The sequence below is a fragment of the Cydia strobilella genome, chromosome 14, assembly GCF_947568885.1.
Source record: "Cydia strobilella chromosome 14, ilCydStro3.1, whole genome shotgun sequence".
Taxonomy (NCBI): Eukaryota; Metazoa; Arthropoda; class Insecta; order Lepidoptera; family Tortricidae; genus Cydia; species Cydia strobilella.
Genome location: NC_086054.1, coordinates 16637843 through 16650110, shown reverse-complemented (window position 1 = coordinate 16650110; position 12268 = coordinate 16637843). Strand labels below are relative to the sequence as shown.

The 12268-nt window shown below is 38.6% G+C and overlaps 1 non-coding gene across 1 annotated transcript; it reads right to left on the bottom strand.

The window, feature by feature from the left end:
* Positions 1-1225: 1225 nt before the first annotated feature.
* Trnaa-ggc (transfer RNA alanine (anticodon GGC)) lies at positions 1226-1297 on the bottom strand. Its single transcript has one exon. It is a non-coding gene; the product is annotated as a tRNA-Ala (tRNA).
* Positions 1298-12268: the final 10971 nt, after the last annotated feature.

Sequence of the window (12268 nt, the reverse complement as noted above, 5' to 3'; positions counted from 1 at the left end):
GTCTGTTTTATAAATTAATAATTCTAAGGACTAGGGAACTAATATTTACTTTAATTTGTGTTTTTTTCGCCTTATTTTATAAAACCCACAGTTAATACAAAAGGCCATGTTTTTGGTCTGTTTTATAAATTAATAATTCTAAGGACTAGGGAACTAATATTTATTTTAATTTGTGTTTTTTTCGCCTTATTTTATAAAACCTTCATAACCAAAGTTAATACAAAAAGGCCAAGGCGGTACGTAGTTATAGTTGCAGTACTAACAACACTTAACTGATTACACTCAGACTGTCTGGCGTTGTGATAAGGTTGACATTCAGTGAACCGTGCATAGTGACGAGTGGCTGCTGGGTCAAGGAATGCTCGGATTCAGGTCGCCATTAATTTTGTACGGGACATACGTGGATTGTTATGCCATTGGTGGGTAATATCGGATTTTTTTATTAGTTCCACGTAGGTAATAGGTGTAGGGGTATACCTACTGCAGATCTACGTATACAATGTACAAGATAGCCTGTCAATATCAAAAGTGCGACCAATATAGGCATTATGCTTAAAATGTAAAAGCGCTGGTGGCCTAGCGGTAAGAGCGTGCTACTTGCAATCCGAAGGTCGCGGGTTCAAACCCCGGCTCGTACGACGGCTTTTCGGGACTTATGTACGAAATATCATTTGATATTTACCAGTCGCTTTTCGGTGAAGGAAAACATCGTAAGGAAACCGGACTGATCCCAATAAGGCCTAGTTTCCCCTCTGGGTTGGAAGGTCAGATGGCAGTCGCTTTCGTCAAAACTAGTGCCTTCGACAATTCTTGGGATTAGTTGTCAAGCGGACCCCATGCTCCCATGAGCCGTGGCAAAATGCCGGGACAACGTGAGGAAGATGATGATGCTTAAAATGTACCGATCGTGGGCGCGGATTCTAATAAATGTATTTAGAGTATTTATTCATTTGCTACTACAAATATGTATTTGCATTGTTTGTAATAAAGCGGCAGGCGTTTGACGTCGCCATTTAATTACTCAGGAAACTGTCTCTTTTAAAACTATTTGCGGATTGTTTTAGGGGCTTAATACCGTGCCTTACAAAATATCAGTCGGTTACCAGGTTTGGACTATGTTTTACTCGTATCTTACATCATATACGAGTATTATATTACTATTTATAAATTGTATATACAGATGTCAATCACAATGAAAAAATTAACGATGATCAACTCTCAACTCTGGTCAACGTGGGACTCGAACCCACATCCTTGGATTGCCGGTCCAATGCGTTACCAATTACGCCAGCTGACCATCCGTCAGTTAACGCGAATTTAATCATTGCAACTGTGACATCACTAGCGACATCTGCATATTAAGGTTCACAACCTTGACGGTAACGCATTGGACCGGCAATCCAAGGATGTGGGTTCGAGTCCCACGTTGACCAGAGTTGATCATCGTTGATTTTTTCATTGTGATTGACATCTGTATATACAATTTATAGATTGTAATAATGTGGTATGTCCCACAATAAAAAAGGAAAAATATATTAACATATTACTGTTATAAAAAAATCAAGCAACTTTGGGTAGGTGTACCTATCTCAAGACGTATTTTGCCGTAACATAAAGAAAGACTCACGTTAGACCGGGCCGGGTCCGTGCCGTAGCTTCCGTCATTAATTTTCTATTACAGGTGACAGGTGATCACGTGATGCTTTCCATAGAAAACGAACCTCCGGAAGCTCCGGCCCGGACCCGGCCCGGTCTAACGTGAGTCATCCTCAAGTCTTTCAGTAGTCATTAGTAGCGTAATAATATTGTTCTTGAAATATTTATAGGCTGGATGTTAAGAATTTTGATTTAAAATAATACTTTCCAATAGCCAACCATTTCTACACTATATTAACTATCAACACTTACGACGTACGATGATGTTTGTTGTTTCTAGATAAAGCTTCCAACAATAGTTATCGATACACCATCGTGCCGTAGTTGTGTTATCCAGGTCAGCTAATGCATGATTAATACCTTTCCATGATACGAGTAGCAGGGCATAAACGACATACATATATGTATGCCTGTAAACCAGAGAGACGTAAGTACTTTGAAATACAAGATATATACAGTGGTACTACGTAAACGAAATTAATAACTAGCTTAAATCTAAAATAGGCCCTTGAGGCATTGTACCAAGGATGCTGGCGGCATTTCCCCGCTGTATCGCAATGCTGATACGTTGTGCGAGAAAGCCGCCAGCTCTTCGGTCACCAGTTACGTCAACCAGACGCTTCGCGATTTCTGCAAACAACTTATGCGCGCTGGGACCCCATGGACCTAGAAATTGAGTTTGGAGATCTGTCCACAACGTGGCCGTAACGTTACCATGGAAATCTGTCCACAACGTTACCATGGAGATCTGTCCACAACGAGACACTTTTTTGTGCACGCTACCAGTGTTCATCGATTTATAAGACGTTATCACGTCAAAAACATCCTGTTAGGTATCTATTTCTTTAGGAATAATCGAAATATTTTGATTTATAAATTTTGACGGTTAATGCTATGCGGTTTTGTTAACGGCTGGTCGTAAAAGTGGCACTCGCGTAAAAATTAGACGTAAAGTGGGCCACGATGGCGTAGCGTCGATAAAATTGCACCGACGCCGACTTAACTCGTAACATTACACGGACTGTGCCACTGCATATATTGCTAAAGAAATTAAAATCATCATCTTCCTCGCCTTGCCCCGGCTTCTTGTCACGGGTCCTGGCACCCTGGTAACCTGGCAATCTGGGGTCCGCTTGGCAACTAATTCCAAGAATTGGCTTAGGCACTAGTTTTTACGATAGCTAATGCCATCTGACCCTCCAATCCAGAGAGGAAACTAGGCCGTATTGGGATAAGTCCGGTTTCCTCACGATGTTTTCCTTCATCGAAAAGCGAGTCGTAATAAATATAAAATTATATATCGTACTTATGTTCCGAAAAACTTATTGATACGAGCGAGGGTTTGAACCCGCAACCTCCGGATTGAAAGCCGCATGCTCTCACCGCTAGGCTACCAGCGCTCTTATATTGCTAAACATAATAAAATGTACTCTTTATTGCAAAATTTAATAACAAGAAAACGCAACAAAGTAGAGGTTGTAATCTGTACGTTTGACAGGAGTGACAAGCAACATGCTGGTGGTCATTTTTGTTTGGCATCTTAGACATAAATGACATTCTGATTTATCATTTGTTAGGTACATTCCTTGACATGAAATGTCTTTACATTTTATGTGAGTGTAGGTATAATTCTCTTCTTTAGCACCTTGGTAAACATCTAAACACGTGTCTTTGCTCGGGTTTATCGGATAAATAGTTGTAAACAGCCGTAACCCAGTTGGCTAACGGTAATCTGAATTAGGTGAAACGTTAACGCAAATAAAGAGTTTGACGTAATCGGGGGCAGCTGCCATTGTATTTACATTTTCGGAGAGCCTACTTCGGTTTTCTTTCTCACTTGTAAGATGTTATTGAGAAGTGAGATGTTTTCTAGAAGACGAGGTGCAATCCTACACAGCGTTCCAAACAGAATTGGTTTACTTCTCAATTATATTCGTACCAATACAAACCTACTACAAATAAATATGCACATTATTAAAAAATGTGCATATTTACTTGTACAGTGCCATCAGATATATCAAAGCGGCCAAGCCGCTCATAATTATACAAATACGTCTCTATTGTTAAGGCGCTAGAGTGCGTGTTCAGATACATTTGAGCACCTCAGTCGCTCCGATAATATCTTATGGCGACTAAACTACACTATTCCCGAAAAGAACCAATGGTACAAATAAAAATGCTATGTCCAGAGACTTATAAAACCGAAGACGAAGTGAATTAAGTGAAACTTAGGTTTTTAACGGCCACAATGCGTAGGTGCGCGGGGCCCCCAAACGCGCGGAGCCCGTGGCATTTGCTACTTTTGCCACGTGGCTAATCCGCCACTGGGTAACATATTACAAGCTTTTATTTAACTTGAAATGTATGTGTGTGCTCGGGTCAAATCTTGTAAATTAAATTCGACCCCACTTCCCATAAAGGATGACTCACATTAGACCGGGCCGTGTCCGGGCCGGAGCTTGCGGCGCTTACTTTTCTATGACATGACAGGTGATCACGTGGTGCTTTCCATAGAAAACGAAGCGCCGGACGCTCCGTGACAGGCATAGTGACAGGCAATAAAAATGGAACCATGCCGCCACCGCAGGTCAGCTCGATGGTACCATAATATTACTTTGTCACCCATCTTATATATGTAGGTATAAGAAGCTTAAACGAATAAAGGATGACTCACGTTAGACCGGGCCGTGTCCGGGCCGGAGCGTCCGGCGCTTCGTTTTCTATGGAAAGCATCACGTGATCACCTGTCATGTCATAGAAAAGTAAGTATTACTTGCCTGTTGAAAGAAATGTACAGTCAGCGATCAGCCATAAAAGCTTGCATCAAAAATGTATTTATTGATATAAAAACTTATTTTTATATGTAGTTAACAAACACCCGTAACCTTTGAGCACTTGCAGGTACTGCGGTGTCACGACTGCTTTTCTGAACGTTTATAATTTATATATGTACATAGGATCACTATGTTGGAAGGCGAATCATTAAATATGATTAAATAATTTCACGATTTAGACTCACTTGTTTTAGTCACTCGCGAGACAGTTTCGGAGAGCCTAGGTCTACTTTCTCAAGCACTAATAGTGCGAGCAGCGTTCACGACGACCGTGTATTGCGTACTACCGCGCGCCGCGTCGTCGTCTAAAACAAGTGAGTCTAAACCGTGAAATTATTTAATGTTAGAATGTCTCACAACTATGGATGGTATAGAAAGGATGCCAATCTCTTATGGCAGAATTGTTGCAAAAGTGACCGCTTTCAGTTTTAAATAATAGTTCCTAATCTCGCCGGTGGCGCTAGTTAGGCTCTGGGACATGAGTATAACATGAACCATATAAGGCAACAAATAACCCGACCAAATTACGTAGGTTGTTTTTGGTAGTATTTCGGTGTATGGTGGCGCCGCCTAATTACTGTTTTTTGATGGACACTTTTCATACATAGATAGATAGATAGATAGATAGATAAACTGTTTATTTGTTTGCCACAATACACACAAAATATTCAAATACAGAAATGACATAGGTACACAGAACAATCCAGAAAATAAATAAAAATTACAACAACAAATAAGTCACACCGATTTTTACATAATATGTAGAGGAAAAGGAAAAAAATACATAAAAATACTGTTTTATACAAATAAAAATCCTGTGTGCGTCGCAGCAAAACAAAAAGGTTCTGGCTCAGTATTACGCTTCACCCATTAGGAAAAGCACTGATTTTCTGCCAGGACCTGATCACGTCAACAAAAAACAGTGGAAAATAATGAAATAGTCGAAAGTTAGTACTTACCTAATTAATTATTAATAAATAACTAGTGACACAGTTTAAACTATAGAGACATTTAATGCTTACATACATAGAGATTTGGCTCCTTTATATAGTCTCCATGCTCACAACAGTTTAAATTCGATTATTAAATATGATTTTTTTACAACCAACGTACCTTTTTACACACCTAATTTGAAATACACACGAAGTAGGGGCTCACACCCCGCCTAGCCTTGCTCTGAACCGGGTTCGTTCGCCTCATCCGTCTTGCGTCATCATCTACCACCATCTGCCACTACTTATTATTACAAGCTTTTTTTACAAGATTTTTATTAACCTGCAATGTACCTATGTATATCTATGTTTGTACGTACGGGTCAAATCTTGCAAGTTAAATTTGACATTTGACCCACTTCCCGACTTCTAATAATGCTGCAAATTTGCATACATATTATGTGAGTCGGGTGATAATGCAATAATATGGTACCATTGGTACCATCAAGCTGATCTAATCTGACGACGGAGACAGGAGGTGGCCATAGGAACTCTGTAATAAAACAACGAAATCTAATTGTGTTTGGGGTTTTTAGAATTGTCTCGATGAGTATTAGTTGCCTGTCGAAAGAAAAGTACAGTCAGCGTTAAATGCTTGTACCAAAAATGAAATTTTTGCCAAACACTTATTGAAGTATTGACGTAGGTATACCTACGAGTAGCACATGCCAAACGAACTGTTAAACGTCTGTGTCGATCTGTTCGTTGAGCATTTGAGCAGATGGTCGCTTACAAACAATTTCTTCGGAGATTGCTACGAAATGGAATTTCATCATTATCGTCACCTGACACTGATATTTCCAATGCAAGCTATGGAATATTATTTGGCAAAAAATGTGCATTTTAATAACATTTAATAATAGAGACCAGCCAGATAAAGTTTTCTATTTTTTGAACAGCTACTACCGAGAGCTGGCATCGCTGCGTTCAGTAATGTACCGTCTCCTGCGGTGTCATGGTCGCGTTTTTATCACCTGTCACGTCATGCGTCACTTTCGCACTTACATACTTGTTAGAACGTGACAGGCATGGTGACAAATGATAAAGAGACGGCCATCTTAGCCTTTCTGAGTGTGAAATAAGAGGATGTCACTTTAACGTCCTCCTAGTCCTAGCCTAGGCAAGGTACGGTAGTACTATTAGTTATTCTGTGGCAAGGGCCTGACACTCTTTGATAGAGAAAGATAGTCTTATTGCAATTACTATAAGAGGAAAGAGAAAATAGTGCCATGCTTTGTCCTTATCACCGACCGGGTTTTTTTTCATGGTCGGGTTATGGCAGCATAGGTAGGAGGCGATGGCGAAATACCGAAATTAATAAGAGTGAAAGAGAAAAAGGATTATGCTGCCATACATGCCATACATACCTGTCAATATTTCTCTTACCCCTGGTCGCTCGGTTTCATGTACGGCGGTAGTGACCTAGTGACCAGTACATATTAGCAGGAGGTCCCGGGTTCTAATCCCGAATATTTGTTCCTGAGTAATGGATGTGTTATATTTACCTAAGTATGTATGTCATCGACTAGTACCCATATTACAAGCTTGGGGGGGCTAGATCGATCTGTGTAATATTGTCCCCCAAATTTTTTTTATTTTTTATTTTATAAAAGTATGCAGGGGAAAGTTGCAACGTCGAGAATATTTGTAGAATAAAGGATGATTCACGTTAGACCGGGCCATGTCAGGGCAGGAGCTGCCGGCGCTTACTTTTCTATGACATGACAGGTGATCACGTGATGCTTTCCAATGAAAACGAAGCGCCGGAAGCTCTGGCCCGGACACGGCCCGGTCTAACGTGAGTCATCCTTTAGGGGCTATTGGAACACGAAAGATTTAGAAATAATAGGAACAATTATGTAGTATTTTTCTGTTTGTGATTAGTAAGCTTTCTAAAGATTACTATAAAATAAAACGCGATTTAATCACGTAATGGCTTCTCTAGTGTCCTTTGACGTATTTGCTCCGTGAAATGGTTCAATTTAGATTACCAAAAAAAGTCCCAGAGGGCCTACCGCGAAGAGCGCGGAGTAGATATCTGCTTCTATCGCTCGAATATGTAAAAGCTATAGAGGCAGACAATAAAATTTAGTTTCAGATGTTCACTGTAGGCCTTCAGTACTATTTAGGTTATGTCTACATTCGAGCATCTATCTAGATATAATAGATATATTATCTTCTTGACACGACAAGGAAACATCCGCATCTTATTTTAGTATGCACACATCCCGATATAACCGCGGGCTAATTTTAGCTGCAATGTTTAACAATTACATCGTGACACGAATGTTGATCTATTAATAATATATGATAATTAGGTTTTAAATAGACGCTTCCTTCTTATTAACATAATTAACACAATTATGGGATTGCGCCTCATCTGTGGAAAAGTTTTGTTAGTGCATGTTATTCATTGCATTTATATGCATTTTCTAACTCTAATCATGGAGATAACCTAGTGACCTAAAAGTCACACTGTCACTGCAAAAGTTTATGCAGAATTAGCTTGGTCCGTCTCCCAGGCACGAATTACAGAATGGGTTAACAATTTCACTGCTAAAGTATGCTTGTATTAGCGTTACGGCGTAGCTGAAAGCATAGGTTTCCAAGTATGTAGCGAAAATGCTCCGTAACCTTCGTAGAGTCGTAACTACAATGAGGCCGATTCTGGTTTACCATTTTATTATATGATAATTTATTACATGATTAATGATAATTGTTATTTTATTCTTATATTGTAATGCTGTGAACTTTAATTTGACGATCATTACGATTTTTATACACCTTAACCATCCCCAAGAATCACTCTTTTGATAAGTGAAAACCGCATGAAAATCCGTTTAGTAGTTTTTGAGTTTATCGCGAACATACATACATACAACAAACAGACAGACGCGGCGGGTGACTGTTTTATAAGGTGTAGTGGCAAAATGAAGTCGTGCGTGAGATGCGCACCAATCACCAAGGCGATCGTTAAGGTCATATCAAAATAAGATCAAAACCACAGGAGGCCGAGTGAAGTAAAAATGCCAATCGAAACCCTATTCAATACTTTTGCGTATGAAAGTGATGACGTGAAAATATTAAGATCACTACGGTTACACTCACTAGTATTTTTAGTCGCTATTGGCGACATGTTTCTGACACATCGGAAAATACTAATGGGTGTAACCGTAGTGATCTAAATATATTGAAATGTGTCTCACGATAGTTTTATTTCGGTAATGACGTGACTTTTCGTCGCATGTGTCATCCCGATGAATTTTTACTTTTCGGTTGCAGTTGTACGTTAAGAGTCCCCGGCAAGCTCGGCCGAATTGCACCTTCCCATACTAACGTAGTTCCGCTTTAACCTTAAAACTACTTGTTGAATTGTAATAACACTTTGCACATACAATGACATGAGGTATATCTAGGTCTGTAATTAGTTTATATAGCTCCAGTTTATAAAACAAACGAAATAGAGCAAAAACAAATTTTGTATGAAAATTTTAAATTCGCTGTATTTTTTAACTATGGTATCTGAAACTACATAATTACAGACATAGATATACCTTATCCTATTGCAAGTACAAAGTATCAGAGCAGTCTAGCTAGTCGTTTTAAAATGAGAGCGGAACTACGTTTGTACGGAGAACCGAGCTTGCCGGGGACCCTTAAACGATTATCGTCTTAGCAATTTCCTTGAATGGGAACATAGCCATCCACCACAGGGCAGCGCCATAGCCATGCACAGAGACAACAAGTTTATTGATAGAGAGAGATAGGTAGTAAATCTGAAATTGTGTGACAATTAAGGAAAACTACGAATCGTATAAGGAACGATAATGGAAAATATAAACGTTAAGCGATAGCGGAAATATATTGTCAGGAGGATTTAAAGAAGCAAAATGATTTATATGCCAACATATTACGTAATACCCACGAGTATCCCAGCCATGTTATGCGCAATCGAAAAAAAAAGAATAAGCTCCGTTTTTCTCTGTTCCGTCCGCCATTTCATTTTGCATAACGTATTACTAAAAAATACAATTTCTCCGAGTAAAAACCCGAGTCCACCTAATCCAATTTTCCAATAACCCTGAGTAGAAAAGTGTGTTCCAGTGTAGGCTGTAAATTTTACAAAATTCCTGAAATAAAAGCCTCAGGGACGTTGTATGGGTCAGAGACAAGTTATTATTAAAGACTGTCACTGAATATCTGACTTGGCGGGCCTAGCTAGACTGGCGGTCAAATAAACATAGAGTAATACCAAGGTAACTGTTGCATTTGAAATAACAAACTTGGTCAGAGAAAGCCACACTTTTTCTGTCAATGTCATTATTAATTTGTAATGTATGAAAAGAAGACGTTTATCATGACACTCCCTCTATTCAATTCGGTGCAAAGTTAGCATAGACGGACTCTATTCTTCCATAAATAATATCATTATTATTGGCAAAATACCTTTAGCGATCAAACTATTTCTTTTTTGATCGTTAATATGAAATAAAAATACGGTCATTGATTAGCCTTTTACCACAGTATTGAAGTTAATGTATTGCTTGCATTTTAAGAAGTGACAACAAAATGGTCCCGCCGGAAGATCAGCGCTGACCTTCGGTTCAGCATTATGCTGAGGCGAGACCATTTCGTGGTAAACTTCAACTCCTACCTATTTTATAAGTTCCTATAGCTCTGCTTTAGTTATACTTTTGTATGTAATTTTAGTTATAAGTTTATCACGAATAAAACATTTGATTGATTGATTGATTGATAAATTGGTATTAATTATATCTGCCAAGTTAAACCAGTTTGACAGCACTGGTTTCCCTCGAATGCGGCTGATCCTGTATTGCATTGAGGCATCCGGTGTAATCTTCCATGTGTTGTTATAACACTAATTAACTTAATAAATAACTTTAAGATACACATATGCCATAATTAATTAAATAATAAGAAAATAATTTATAGATTTTTAAAGGTGGTAAATTGGTAATAAATGTAATCTTTGTTACATAGTTGTTACACCACGAATGTTGAGAAAAAGCATTGCCTTCGGCGGGCAATATGGCGTTGTGAAAAATCTAGCTGTGTTTCTTGTATTTAAAACATTAAATCATTTTACGGTTTAGACTCACTTGTTTTAGTCACTCGCGCGACATGTTTCGGAGAGCGTAGGTCTCCTTTCTCAAGCACTAATAGTGCGAGCAGCGCACATGTCGCGCGAGTGACTAAAACAAGTGAGTCTAAACCGTAAAATGATTTAATGTTAGTATGTCTCACAACAGTTTAAATTCGATTTCTTGTATTTGTTTGATAAAAGTGATTAGATAAATGCTCTACAAATAAAATATATTCTATTCTATTCTATTCTACACTTGTAACAGTCGTTGCACTACTGCTTCGTTTTTTTAAATTATAATTTAAACATATCACATTCAACCCTCTTCTTCAATAAATAATGCAAATTTATATGGGTCTAAATAAAATAACGGGTTAGGCAAAGCGATGAAGGAAACATACACAAGGCTGATTCGAATTTTCAAACTAATGTGTATTTTATGTTTTGACACCATTCGCACATGCACCTCGCTCGTACGTATACATTGGTGCGAGCAAGATGCAGGTGCGAACGATTAGAAATAAAGGAAAAGTAGAAACACGTTATCGTTTGTAGACGTTTTTGCACAAATACAGATTCTGGTTACATATCGAACCTCACTTCGGGAACACTTTACAGGCTTTATTATTTCCGTGTCTCGGAAAGAAACATAAAACCGCGTCGCCATTATAAAATTAGCGAATGAATGGAATTGCCGCCATATTGTGAATGAAGCCGGTCCCTCGGGGCCGCTGTTCGTTGGAACTACTGAATGGAAATGTGACGACGACCTTGAATGGCCAGACCCATTAGAGGTAAGTTTTGGAGGCGCGGCTGTTATGACGTGACGTGGCGAGGTCAAATGCCGTCCCTGGACACTGCTGCTTTAAAATATTATTGTGTAATAAACTAGGTCACAATTTTAGCGTCTGTATTGAAGCTGAAAGCTGATTGAAAAAACAAATTTCGAAGTAATGGTAATAGATCATTAAGCGAAAACAAGAGGATAAAAAAAACTAAGGCAATTAACACCTTCATGCACTGAATTTATTTACTCGTATTTCATGAGCGAATTTTTAACGTAGATGACGAGGGTGTTATGTACCTTTTTTCATAAAAAAATATAGCAATATGTATACTTCTAAAATAAATATTATATTTATTTATCCATCAGTGTATAACTTGCATTTTCACAAAAACGATATCGTCATATCGATTGTTAAACATTTTTTACAGCTGATTAAATATTCTTTAATTGCGATTTACTCAAAATTATGTTTTTGTAACACGTCTCCCTCTGAGGTCTTCGATTGTCACTGTGACAAGGTACCAAAACTACCAAATGGTACCCAAATTTAATTCTTAGACTGTAGCTACCTCATGAGGCTGTCACCATTGTACTATTGCAGAAAGATTGAATAAATGGTAAACGATTCTGAAAATACTGCGCAGTTTTTCCTTTCGACCTTTATTTGCACAAAATAAATAAATAAATACAGCTAGCTGTCAACGGTTCGGGTTACTTAGGTAATTCGATTTACCTAATATTATACACGGCTGCTATTTATGTACCTAAACCAAAACCATCATCTTTGTGAAATGAAGCGACTATAAACAAACTAGGCCATGCAGTGGCTTAACTAGGGGGGGGGGGCAGAGGGGGCAAGTGCCCCGGGCGCCATCCAAGGCGGGGGCGCCAAAGT